Source organism: Acomys minous (genome assembly GCF_964271855.1).
Source record: "Acomys minous genome assembly, chromosome: 12".
Taxonomy (NCBI): Eukaryota; Metazoa; Chordata; class Mammalia; order Rodentia; family Muridae; genus Acomys; species Acomys minous.
In genome coordinates, this window is record NC_140493.1 from 38,823,923 (window position 1) to 38,836,276 (window position 12,354).

The window sequence follows — 12,354 nt, forward strand, 5'->3', positions numbered from 1 at the left end:
CTTCCTCTTCTCCCTTTTCCTGTATCTCCTGTCTTTGTCCCTTACCCCAGCCCTCTGTCCCCTAGGGGTAAATAAATCTCCTTTGTGCTGAGTACATGATCTTGGGGTGTCTTGAGCCAACTTCTGAAGCTTCTTTCAAGTGCTACACACATCAAAGTAGCAACTCAGACTCAGTGACTGAGTTCCTTTAAACACATAAACCACCACTGTTCTTCTGTTGTAAAATAGCCTGAATACTTGTGTAGCCTTTGAGAAAGTTAAATTAATAATTTTTAAAACATTTTAAACAGAAGAAATTTAATTTCCAGGTGTACAGGCCCTCACTGGGCAATTTACCAAATGCTTAAATCGAAACCAGAATAGTTATGTACAATGTCTCTCTGAAAAGGAAAAGGACGCCTCCCGATTCACTTGATGAAGGTCATATTATGCCATACCAACCTCAAGCAGAGACCCTATTGAAAATAAAGCACCTAGGGCCATGGATATGGCTCATTCAGTAGAATTACTTCTTGCCACATAAGTTCGATAGCCTAAGTTCCATCCCTAAATCCAACAGTAGAAGGAAGGAGCCAACTCCTGAAATTGGTCCTCTTGCCTACACACTTGCACTGTGGCACGCCCACTCACCTGCCACATTACCAGTGTATGCACTACACCAACAGCAAGTTTAAAGTAGTTACATTGGCTGGTTTTGTGTGTCAGCTTGACACAAGCTACAGTCCTCAGTTGAGGAAATGCCTCCATGAGATCCAGCTGTTAGGCATTCTCTCATTAGTGATCAATGTGGGAGGGCCCAGTCCATGGTGGGTGGTGCCATCCCTGGGCTGGTGGTCCTGGGTTCTACAAGAAAGCTGGCTGAGCAAGCCATGTGAAGTAAGCCAGTAAGCAGCACTCCTCCGTGGCCTCTGCATCAGCTCTTGCCTGTAAGTCCCTACCCTGTTGAGATCCTGTCCTGAGTTCCTTCAATGATGGGCAGTTCTGTGGAAGTGGACGTGAGTAACCCTTTCCTCCCCAACTTGCTTTTTGGTCATGGTGTGTTGCAGGAATAAAAATTGCAAGAGAGTACTACTCAGTGAAGAAAAAGAGGGCGTATGGCAGTTTGAACAAATTTCGACCCAGGATGGAGAATTAATCTCATTCCTGAAATAAAATTAGGCCACAGAAACACACAAATAATAACAGTGTCAGAATAAGACATGAGAGAAAACTTTTGAGACCGAGGAATAAACAATGAATTCATAGACTCCACACCAAATGTGATCCACAAAAAAAAACCAAATAAATAAATCAGTATATTTCATCAAAAATAAGAACTTTACTCTTGTGAAACACCTTATCAAGAATATGGAAAACCCAACTACAGCATGGAACAGGTGTTTGCAGAAACCATATTGAAGAGAAATAGTATCCAGAACATATAAAGTATTCCTAAGACTCAAAAGCATAAAAATAAACAACCCACTAAGGAAATAAAAATTGTCATGTGTGGCTAATAAGCCCAGAAAGAGTATCCAAAATCTAGCAATTACAATGTAAATTAAAACCACAATGAGCTATCACAGCATACCTAGCAGAAGTGCTAAAACAAAACCTATGTCTGTCACCCTTCTCTGTGCCTTTCTGTGAGACACAGCATTCTGACCAAAATCAGCAGAGGGAAGGAAGGGGTTAATTTCAGCTTATACGTCAAAGTCTGTCACTGAGGGACTTCAAAGCAGGAATTTGAAGCAAATACCAGAGAGGAACACTTCAGAATGGATTGCCCATTGCCTCAAGCTTTGCTGGATTTCTTAAATAGCCCAGAAGCACCTGCCCAGGGACTGGTGCCGCCCATGGTGGACTGACCCTTCTACATCAATTAACAACCAAGACAGTCCTCTACAGCCACACCCAAAGGCTATCTGATCTAGATAATTCTTCAAACCAGGCTTTCCTCTCGGACAGCAGGGCTGTGTCAAGTTGACATTTAAAACTATCTAGGACAATCACCAAAACCTAATTAGGATGCAGACAAGATGGACTACTTAAACGTTGCTGTCTAGTTTGAAAAAAAATAGTTGAGCACTTTCTTACAAAACCAAACATGGAGTTACTCTGTGAACAAGCCACTGCAGGAACAGATGCTTACACCTTATCATATGAAAGTCTGAACACAAACATTTATCACCTTTTTATTCATAATGTCCAAAATAGGAAAACAACCCAGATCTCCTCCAACATAGTAAGTCCATATCAAATAACACTATCCAAGAATAAAAAGAAATAAACCATTAACACATGGGACAACTGGAATAAAAACCACTGAGAGTGATTCTAAATAGAAAATGTCAAGGCTGGAGAGATGGCCTCAGAGGTTAAGAGCATTGGCTGCTCTTCCAAAGGTCCTGAGTTCAATTCCCAGCAACCACATGGTGGCTCACAACCATCTATAATGAGATCTGGTGCCCTCTTCTGGCATGCAGGCAGAACACTGAATACATAATAAATAAATATAAGAAAGAAAGAAAGAAAGAAAGAAAGAAAGAAAGAAAGAAAGAAAGAAAGAAAATGTCAACCCCAGAAGGTCACGGATTGCATGGTGTCACTTACAGATGATTCTTGAGGTAATGAACAGACATATAGTTTCCAAGGGGTTGGAAAAGGACATTGATGAAAGAGATGGGAGCGAGGCTACAAGGGGCTACACAAGGGACCCTCTGCTATGACTCCACGATTATCTCAAGGGACAACTTCGAGAAACTACAAAAGCAATCATTAAATTTCAAAGACATAAAAGGTGCATGCAAAAAAACTGATAAAAATCCAAATAAAGCTGTGTCCATATTATAGCAACAGTCATTTGCAACTTCTGCAAGGTTGTTATCATCAAGGGCCGTGGATGAAATCTCTGGGCACTACTATTTTTGAGACTTCTTGTGAACCAAATTACTCCTGGATCAAAAGCTTGTAATTGTGTGTCCGTATATGTATGAATATGGATACTCACACGTGTGTTTGAATGCGAGTGCCCTTGTTGTGCATGGGGAGGCCAATGCAGAACACCAAGTGTCTTTCTCTGTCATTTTCCACCTGATTTTTTGAGGCAGGTGAACTTGAAGATTGCTCTTTCAGCTAGGCTGGCTGACTCCAAGATCCATCTCTCTCTCTGCTTCCAACACAGCAGTTAGAGATGGCCAGATTTCATGTGGGCATGGGGATTTCAACTCAAGTCCTCTTGTTTATGTTACAAGCACTCTTACCTAATAAGCCAGCTTCCAGCTTCAGGAAGTTTTAATTTTCAAAAACCATTTAATACATTTATTTTCTTACTATCAGTCAATTCTGACCCTCATCCCCCCCCCACCTCTTTAAACAGGGTCTCATGTAGCTCAGACCTCATGTAGCTCAGAGGCCTCCAACTGCCTCTGTCCTCTGAGTGCTAGATCACAGAAGCTACCACCATGTCTGGTTACCGTCAATCAATTCCTAAAAGATCACAGAAAAATGTTGATCCTGGTACCTGGCCTTCAGCATAATCACCACTAAGCTACATGCACTGCCCTTGTAAGAACATATTCTGCTAAGTGCGTGCCAGCTAAGACTCAGAGTGTGTAACTCGAGCATTCAAGATTTATGATTTCATCAGTTTCGGTAATTCATTTGTATTCTGTGCTCGCATTCAGCCCTTGTGAGGGAAACCATCTTGGGCAGTTCAGCCTCCACCCTTCACTCCTTTCCCTGAGGAGACAGGACAAGTTCTGGGAAACATATGGAGAGCCTGGATCAATTTGTTAGAAAGAAGAGACGATGGCCTCTTTCATTTGCTATCATCTGCCCACACTACAGTCTTCTAAGGAGCCACCATCCTGCATTTCTCAGCCACTTGTCCCTGAAGAGCTCTACCAAGTTAAGCCTGGGCTCCCGGCCCCTGCGCCCTCCCCTCCACCCTCCCCCAGCAAGGCTCCCCTTACACTCACATCACCGCACCTGACACCATCTGTACTCAGTTTCCTGTGGATGTCGTAACTGACTACCACCAGCTAGTGGCTCAAAACAGCACAGAGGCTTTGCCATTTTTAAGAATCTGGAAGCCTGGCATGGGTCTCACAGGCTTAAACCAAGGTTTTGCCAGGGCTGCCCTTGGATGGAAAGTGTTGGCTTTCTTGCCTTTTCTTATTCCTAGACGCTGTGGGCATCGCTGAGACCTTACTTCTCCTAGCTCTAGTCTTTTTATCTCCTCATAAAGAGATTAGTACAGGCATTAACTCACCCTGGTGTTATGGGATAATCTCCCATCTCAAGATGTTTAAAACTCCCCTTTGTCATGTGTGGTAACACTCCCAAGCGCCAGGGATTGGGATGTAGACCACCCTGTGCTGGGGGCATTATTCTGTTCCCACACCACAAATGCTACTTGGGATCAAGCCACACTCCCCCTCCATCACAGAGTACTATTTGAACCTACACCACCATGTTATCATGCCTATGGCATAAGCTTCTCTAGAGAAGCAGACGTGACAGAATGCAGATGTGATATGAGGGCGTCAATTGGATTTGCTTATGGGACAGGGGATGGATGCCCAATCCAAGAAGCTGGATCAGCGCTTAAGGCTGGGAGTGTCCTGGAAACTGCGTGCATTGAATCCACATGGAAAAACAAAGAAAACGGCTTGCATCCACTGAGATGCCAGCTTCGTTTTCATCCAGGCTGCCTATTGGAAGGTGCTGACCACATTCAAGGGAGGTTCCTCTACTCAGTCACTGTGTGACATGTCAGTTCTCTGAAAATGCCCCCAGAAACACACTAGAGCCTTTCGCCTTTCCCGGACATCTATTTATCCAGTCAGTTTGACAATCACTACTAAGCGTTGGCTCAGACTTGGGCAGGACACGAAGGGGATGACTTGGCTCTGCTCAAAAAAGTCTGTCCATCCGTTATTAAGACCCAGCACCCAGAAGCGAGTCGGGAACTGGAGAATTCTGGAATCAGCTAGAATCATTATCACTTCCAAGTCCCATCATTGACAACAGTTACAGGATGGGACCACATCTCGGGCTGCTGACTCTTGCACCTGTTTGGAATCTCCCTGTGCCTGCAGAGGTGACCTCACAGCATGGCTTCCTCCAGGGGGCCAGACTCCTTATATGGTGGTTGCAGACTCTAGACCCCAGTTGTCTCAATAGACAAGGTAGTCCTTCTTTTCTTAGTCTTGAAATTCACATAGAATTATTTCTGCCACACACTAAGCATCAAAGTGCACGTAAACTCACCCAGGTTCAGAACAGGGAAATGGGGGGGGGGCGATCATTTTACAAAGCAGGCAATGGGCTAGAGCTCTAACTTTCTGCACTCTAAGCAGCCACTCTTCCCTGGAGCTTTACTAGCCATCCTCAGAACCCCACTAAAGTATGGCACCCTGATCTCTGATCGAACATCTACATGACCATCCAGGCAACAGGAACATGAGTATTGTGTGGCTTTCTCTGGGGAATTGTGAACAGACTTCAACTTGTCCTTGATAAGGGACCAGTGAAAAAGCAAAGAAACCACTCCACCAAGTCTAGTTGGATGAACCTATAAATGTATTGGGGTTAGTTATAGGAGCATAAGTGAGGGGTTAGTTAAAAAGCAAAATTAACTATTGGTACACACACATACACACCCTCTCTCTCTCTCTCTCTCTCTCTCTCTCTCTCTCTCTCTCTTAAATATGTAAACACAATCTGCTCAGCCTGCATATTACTTGTATGTGTACAATTTTAAGGCTGGCCACTGGTATTGTATAAATAAATTTGAAACTACAGTTAGGGAAATAGAGGCTATGAATTTGAGAGGAAACACGGTGTGCAGGTAAAGTTCAGGAGACAAGCTGTCACAGTAGGTTCTCTTTTTCTGCTATGTCTATCCTGGGGACCACACGTCATCAGGCAAGGCAGCAGATGTCTTCACTTGTGAGGCCATCTTGCCAGTCAGCTTTCACTTTTTGCTAGTAGAGAATTTTTACTCTTGATGTACATATTTCAACAAAACAAGTATTTGTCTAGGAATTTATCTTAAGAAAATAATTGGAATGACTTTTAAAAAAATAGCACAAGATTTTCCATTGGAAACAGCTGTAGTTACCTAATGCCCAATAGTGGAAAACCAGTTAATCCCATGTGGAGGGACATCATTGTCTTAGGATCTTTTACCCAAGAACCATGTAGAATTGTTTAAATTTATCTACATTACTCAATAGCTAGATGATCTTAAACATAGGATTTTGGGTTGTGACACGCATACAACACTTTTATGAACTCATGTGGCTAACTTTTGTATCAGTTCTGACTAGTGAGTTGTAAGTGAAAATTACATGTATTACTTCCCGGCCAAACATTTAATCATGTGTAAAAGATCTTTTCCCTACTGCACAGTAATTGGAAAAGTTTTATGAATTCTGTAATTGCTTTGTCGGCTCGAGTCCTTGAGTGTCTAGGATGGTATGTCTTCTTGATGCTTCACCCACATAGTGTCGTGAGGGCACTAAGATCTAAGGGCTGTTTGGTTTAGGGGGTTAGGGTTTTGTTTATGTATTTATTTATTTATTTTAAATATATTCACAACCAATTAAAAATGGAGTACAAAACTAAGCAGAGAATTCTCAACAAAGGACTATCAGATGGCCAAGAAACACTTAAAGAAATGCTCAACATCCCTAGTCATCAGGGAAATGCAAATCAAAATGACGCTGAGGTTCCATCTTACACTTATCAGAATAGCTAAGATCAAGAACTCAAATGACAAAAAAAAAACAAAAAACAAAAAACAAAAACAAAACTCAAATGGCAGTACATGTTGGTGAGGATGTGGAGAAAGGCAACCCTCTTCCATTGCTGGTGGGAGTGCAAACTTCTACAACCACTTTGGAAATCAATCTGATGCTTTCTCAGGAAATTGAGAATAGAGCTGCCTCAAGACCCAGCTATTCTACTCCTGGGCATATACCCAAGAAATGCTCTACCATACAACAAGGGCATTTGTTCCACTATGTTCATAGCAGCTTTATTTGTAATAGCCAAAATCTGGATGTCCCTCAACCAAAGAATGGATAAAGAAACTGTGGTACACTTGCACAATGGAATACTATTCAGCTATTTAAAAACGGGGAAATCTTGAAACTTTCAGGAAAATGGATGGAACTAGAGAAGATACTGAGTGAGATAACCCAGACCCAGAATGACGTACATGGTGTATACTCACTTATAAGCGGATATTAGGTGCATAATACAGGATAGCCACACTACAATACACAGACCTAAGGAACGTAAATAACAAGGGCCCTAGGGAGGATGCTTGACTCTCACTCAGAAGGGCAAATTGAATAGACACTGGAACCCATTGAAGAGAAGGAACAGGATGGGAGCCTAGCATAGAGGGCCTCTGAAAGACCCCACCCAGCAGGTCTCAGCAGATGCTGAGACTCAGAGCCAACCAGAGAGTCTTATGAAAGAGTTGGGACATAAAATGTGGAGAACAATGGAGCCAACCAATCTGGGGGAGGGAGGTTGCTGTAGAGACTGACGCAGGAACCATGGTCCATGCATGGTGAGGACCTAGACCATCTGCTCAAATGCAGTAGATAGGCAGCACAGGAACCTATTGAGTCCCACAATATGGGGAGTAAGGGCTACTTCTGACATGGACTCTGGTGCCCGCTTGTTGATCACTTCCTCCTGGCTGGACAGCCTTGCCAGGCCACAGAGGATGAGGATAAAGGCAGTCAAGATGAGACTTGATCGGCTGAGGTCAGATGATAGAGGAGGATGGCTCCCCCTTTTTGAGGACTAGAGGAGGGGGGATGAAGGAGGAAAGGGTTGAGGAGGGAGAGTGGGACCAGGAGGCGACTAGGGAGGGGGCTACAATTAGGATGGGAAACAATATTTTATTAACTTATTCACTTTACATCGTCCCCTCCCCTAGTCCTCCGAGAGAGGGAGCCCTTCTTCCCCACCAACTGACCCCAGTCTATCAAGTCTAATCAGGACTGCGTGCATCCTCTTCCTCTGCAGCATGGTAAGACATCCCAACAGAGGGAAGTGATCAATGTGCAGGCAAGAGAGTCCCTGACAGGGACAGCCCCTGCTTCCCTAAGAGCTATTTGTTACTGAAACATACAGTAACTTGTTGTGACTAGTGCAATGCTGTTGTTTAACCTTGCAATAAACAATCTTACGACACCACTAAAATCAGCATGGCACACATCTGCAAAACGGAAGTGGGACAGTTTCAGCAGGAAGATGGTGAGTTCGGATCCAGCCCTGGGTTTCATAGTGAATTTGAAGCCACCCTGTACCCCAACAGAGCAAAACTCCTTCACCAAAAAGACAGCATATGAATTTTTAGTGACGAGCCCAGTTACTATATAGGAAATATATTCATTGTGGATAAATTTTTAACCTGGCAGCTACTTGAAATATTCTTGAAGCGCCTACATGTTCCCCTCATCACACATTCAATTATCAGCTCAGACAGCATTTCTTCCTATCCTTTCACCAACCTTGTGTGAGAGAGCAGAGGGGTGGTGGTAAGTGGGTGTGGAAAAACACAGTGTAGTGTGCATTGAATTTGTTCCAGGCATTCAGAGGGGATCGAACTTGGAATTTACAACCCATGGAAACAAGGGAGGGCTACTACATTACATATTAATATATTATCTCTCGATCAAAAAGTTTAAACTCTGCATCTGCAAAATGGAAAACACTGTGAGAAACAAAGTAGACACTTTTTAAAAAAAAAAAAAAACTTAATAATAGGGTCTGGAGATATGGCTCAGTGGTTAAGAGCACTTAATCCCTCCTACAGGACCCCAGTTCAAATCCCAGCACCCACGTGGCAGCTTACAACTATCTTCAATTCCAGCTTCAGGTGGTCAGACAGACACAAGGTGATGTGACACCCTCACACAGAATATATGCGGGCAAAACACCTATGCACAGAACAAAAATAATGCAGATAAAACAAATCATTTTTTTAAACCTGAAGAGGCATATTTGGGACATGTTTACACTGCCTTCTACTGGGTGGCACAATTGGTTGATTTCTATCTATTATTTATCTAATTTGTTTACTTTTTATATATTATATGAATGACATACTATGTGGAAGCAAATTATGCTCTTAATAATTTAAATGCCATGAATAGATTTTGCTTATTTGTTGCCTTTATTCTGTATATTTATGTAATGTGTTATTCCTTCGACAAAAAAAACTGAATGAGATTTTTCTAAATTTCACCAATGAATATATATTAACTTTTATATGAGAAGTGAGAGTAGTAGGCTCTATTTTCTGATCCCTCACAGTAGGTGGAGCATGAAGGCTCAATAATTTACATCAATTATCTCAACATTCCTGGGAGTTGAGTGTTTCCCGTTGTCCCCGCTTACTATTCATAGCTAAGGAGCCTAAAGGTCAGACAGGTGAGCAATGGAGCTACAATTCAAAATCCCACTCATTATGACTGATCAATGCTACATCAGCATGTCATGGCTTGTACTTAAGTCCTTGTAAAAGGAAAGAGGTGGAAGACTCGGGAAACTCTTAAAGGAGCCAGCAGGCATCGCTTCCCCACTTCCAAGGCAGAGTTGCAGGCCCATCTGCCTCCATCATGGCTTGGAGCAGGTGCGTTTGCTCCCACAAGCCTTCTCCTCACAGCACTCAGCCATGCTGATCTGTCTCAGCTCCTTTGCATATCCGCCGAACACAGAACCGCAGTTCTGTTTCTGTTTCTGCAGGTTCTGTGTGCAAGCAAATCTGTAGGGGTGTGAACACCAGACCGAAGTTGGGAGGCTTGGGGTCTAGACTTGGCATCCTCACCAGGAACCCTAGTGCCTGCACCTATAAAGTGAGCGTGTTAGCAAGACCGAGACAAGTGCCCCAGGACTAATCCGGAGCTGTTGTTCTCCTGCAGGGCATCCTGGTGAGCACCGTCTCCCTGTACATCCCCTCACCAGACTCGCGCGGCCCCCACAGCTGAGGAGCAGCAGCCTTTCCCTGGGAAGCGAGACCCTCTGTGGGTCCATTTCGGGTAAGCAGGAGATGTATAGTTGATGTGGGTTTTGCTCTGGGGGTCAAACCCACAGCCTCACCACGTGTGGCAAGCACCCTTCCGCTGAGCTACGTCAGCAGCCCCAGAAGCTGTATACTCTTGAATAGCACCGATTCACTTCATTCATTCATTCATTCATTCATTCACTTATAACCCATATAAACTGCTGGTTATGGTGGCATGGGTGTTTAAAATGGGAGGCAAAAAATTAATTAATTAATTAAAATAAAATGGGAGGCAAGCCAGAAACTCTCAGGTCAGCTAGTTTGGAGTGTTGTGTGACAGCAGAAACAAGAAAGGACCTTCCTCAAAAGCAGTGTAGGAGGTACACACACACACACACACACATAATAAAAATAATAACAATTTTTAAATAAAAGTTTGTATTTGAGTCATAGTTCTGAACTTAGTCTGTGAGTTTGAACTAATTACCACCGTTATCTTTACACGCCTTCAGCATCCTTCCCTGTGAAGATGAGCATGGTAACTCAGCCTGCCTTCTAAGGTTGATTCTAGGCCCAAGCCAGCCAGGATAGTCAAACACAGGATAATCCTCTGATGTTCTCCACTTCCTAAATGTTCAGTTGGTTGTACACTCTAGGCAACTTCAAGTTGCTGCTAAATCAGACTTGTGTTATCAAGTTGGAAGCAAGTGAGCTCTCGCCCACGAGCATCATGGGATTCCTCTCAGCAAACTATAGAGTGAGCCCAGCATGGTGGCACACACCCTTAATCCCAGCATTCGGGAGGCACAGGCAGGTGGATCGCTGTGAGTTCGAGGCCAGCCTGGTTCACCTTAGAGGCAGCATCATTCTTCCCTCACTTAGGTCTCTCATTCTTGCCTCTGAAGCCACAAGACAAAGGTTGGAATTCAGGGTCTAATACTGGCTGGAACTGCTGTGTGACCTTGGGAGGAATTTCTTTCCTTCCAAAGATTAATTTATTTTTATTTTATGTGTATACACTTCCCCTCCACCCCCCACCTGTGTGTCTGTGCACAGTGTGTGTGTGCCTGGTGCCTGCAGAGACCAGAAGAGGGCATCGAGTCCCTGGAACTGTCATGTAGGTTGTGGAAATCTAATCTGGAGCCTCTGGAAGAACAGCCAGTGTCCTTAACCACTGGGCCATCTCTCCAGGCACTTGTAAACATTTCTTAGCCTCTGTGATCCTTAACCTTTTGTCATCAATATCGTCGGGATATTGTGCTTGCCTTCCACGGACTCTAAGGATTTGGTAAGAGGATGCTCATGAAAGCCTGGTGCAATGCCTAGCACCTACTGACTGCATCCTGTTTGCTGTTAAGGTAAGTAGTCCTGAGGAGCACAGAGGCTGTTCCTGCTGACATGGCCTTAGGTAGGGTTAAGAATTCTGGCTCTGGACTCTAAGGGACTCAGGGAGCCCAGTTTCTTCCACTTGCCTGTGGAAGTCACTACAGATCTCTGAGCCTGTTCGTCTGTGTGGCGGGCATATAACCACAGCATGAGCAGAGCTTCTGAAATGTGGGCCAGAGACCTTGGAGGCGCCCCCCCCAGGCCCTCCCTTGAGATCCTCCAAGTTAAAGTTATTTTAGTAAGAGAATGGGATTTTGCTTGCCCTTTTGACTCTTTTTCTCTCACAGGTACACAGCAGATTCCATGACATGTTGTGACATCACTTTGTGCTGCCTGACAGAAAGCATGTCTGACAAATATTGTTCTTATTTTGGGGTGAGGGGGTTAGTTTTAATTTTGCAGGGAAAATAAGCAGGCATGGGAAACATCATATTAAGAGAAATGAGGTGGCATAGAAAGACAAATAGTGCATGTTTTCTCATATATAGAATCTATATATTGCTGTTGTTGTTTTTCAAGACAGTGTTTCTCTATGTAATAGCCCTGGCTGCCCTGAACTCACTTTGTTGACCAAGTTGTCCTCAAACTCACAGAGACCCGCCTGCCTCTGGCTCCCAAGTGCTGAGATTAAAGGTGTGTGCCAACATGCCCAGCCCTAGATTTTTTTTTAAGGGTATGAAAGTAGAAGGTGGGGATGGCAAGATGACTCAGTAGATAAAGACACTTGCCACCTAACTACACAAGATCCATGGCAAATGCACTGGAGCACATAAACATTAAATGCATAATTAGTAAATAAATAAATAATAAATAAAATGTAAGAAGAGAGGAGAGTACAAATGTAGACTGTTAGGGTCTGGGAAGGGAGCCAGCAGGTAATGGAGGTTATGACAAGGGAAGGCTATGATCAAAATATAATATATATATATGTATATACATATATATATATAGTG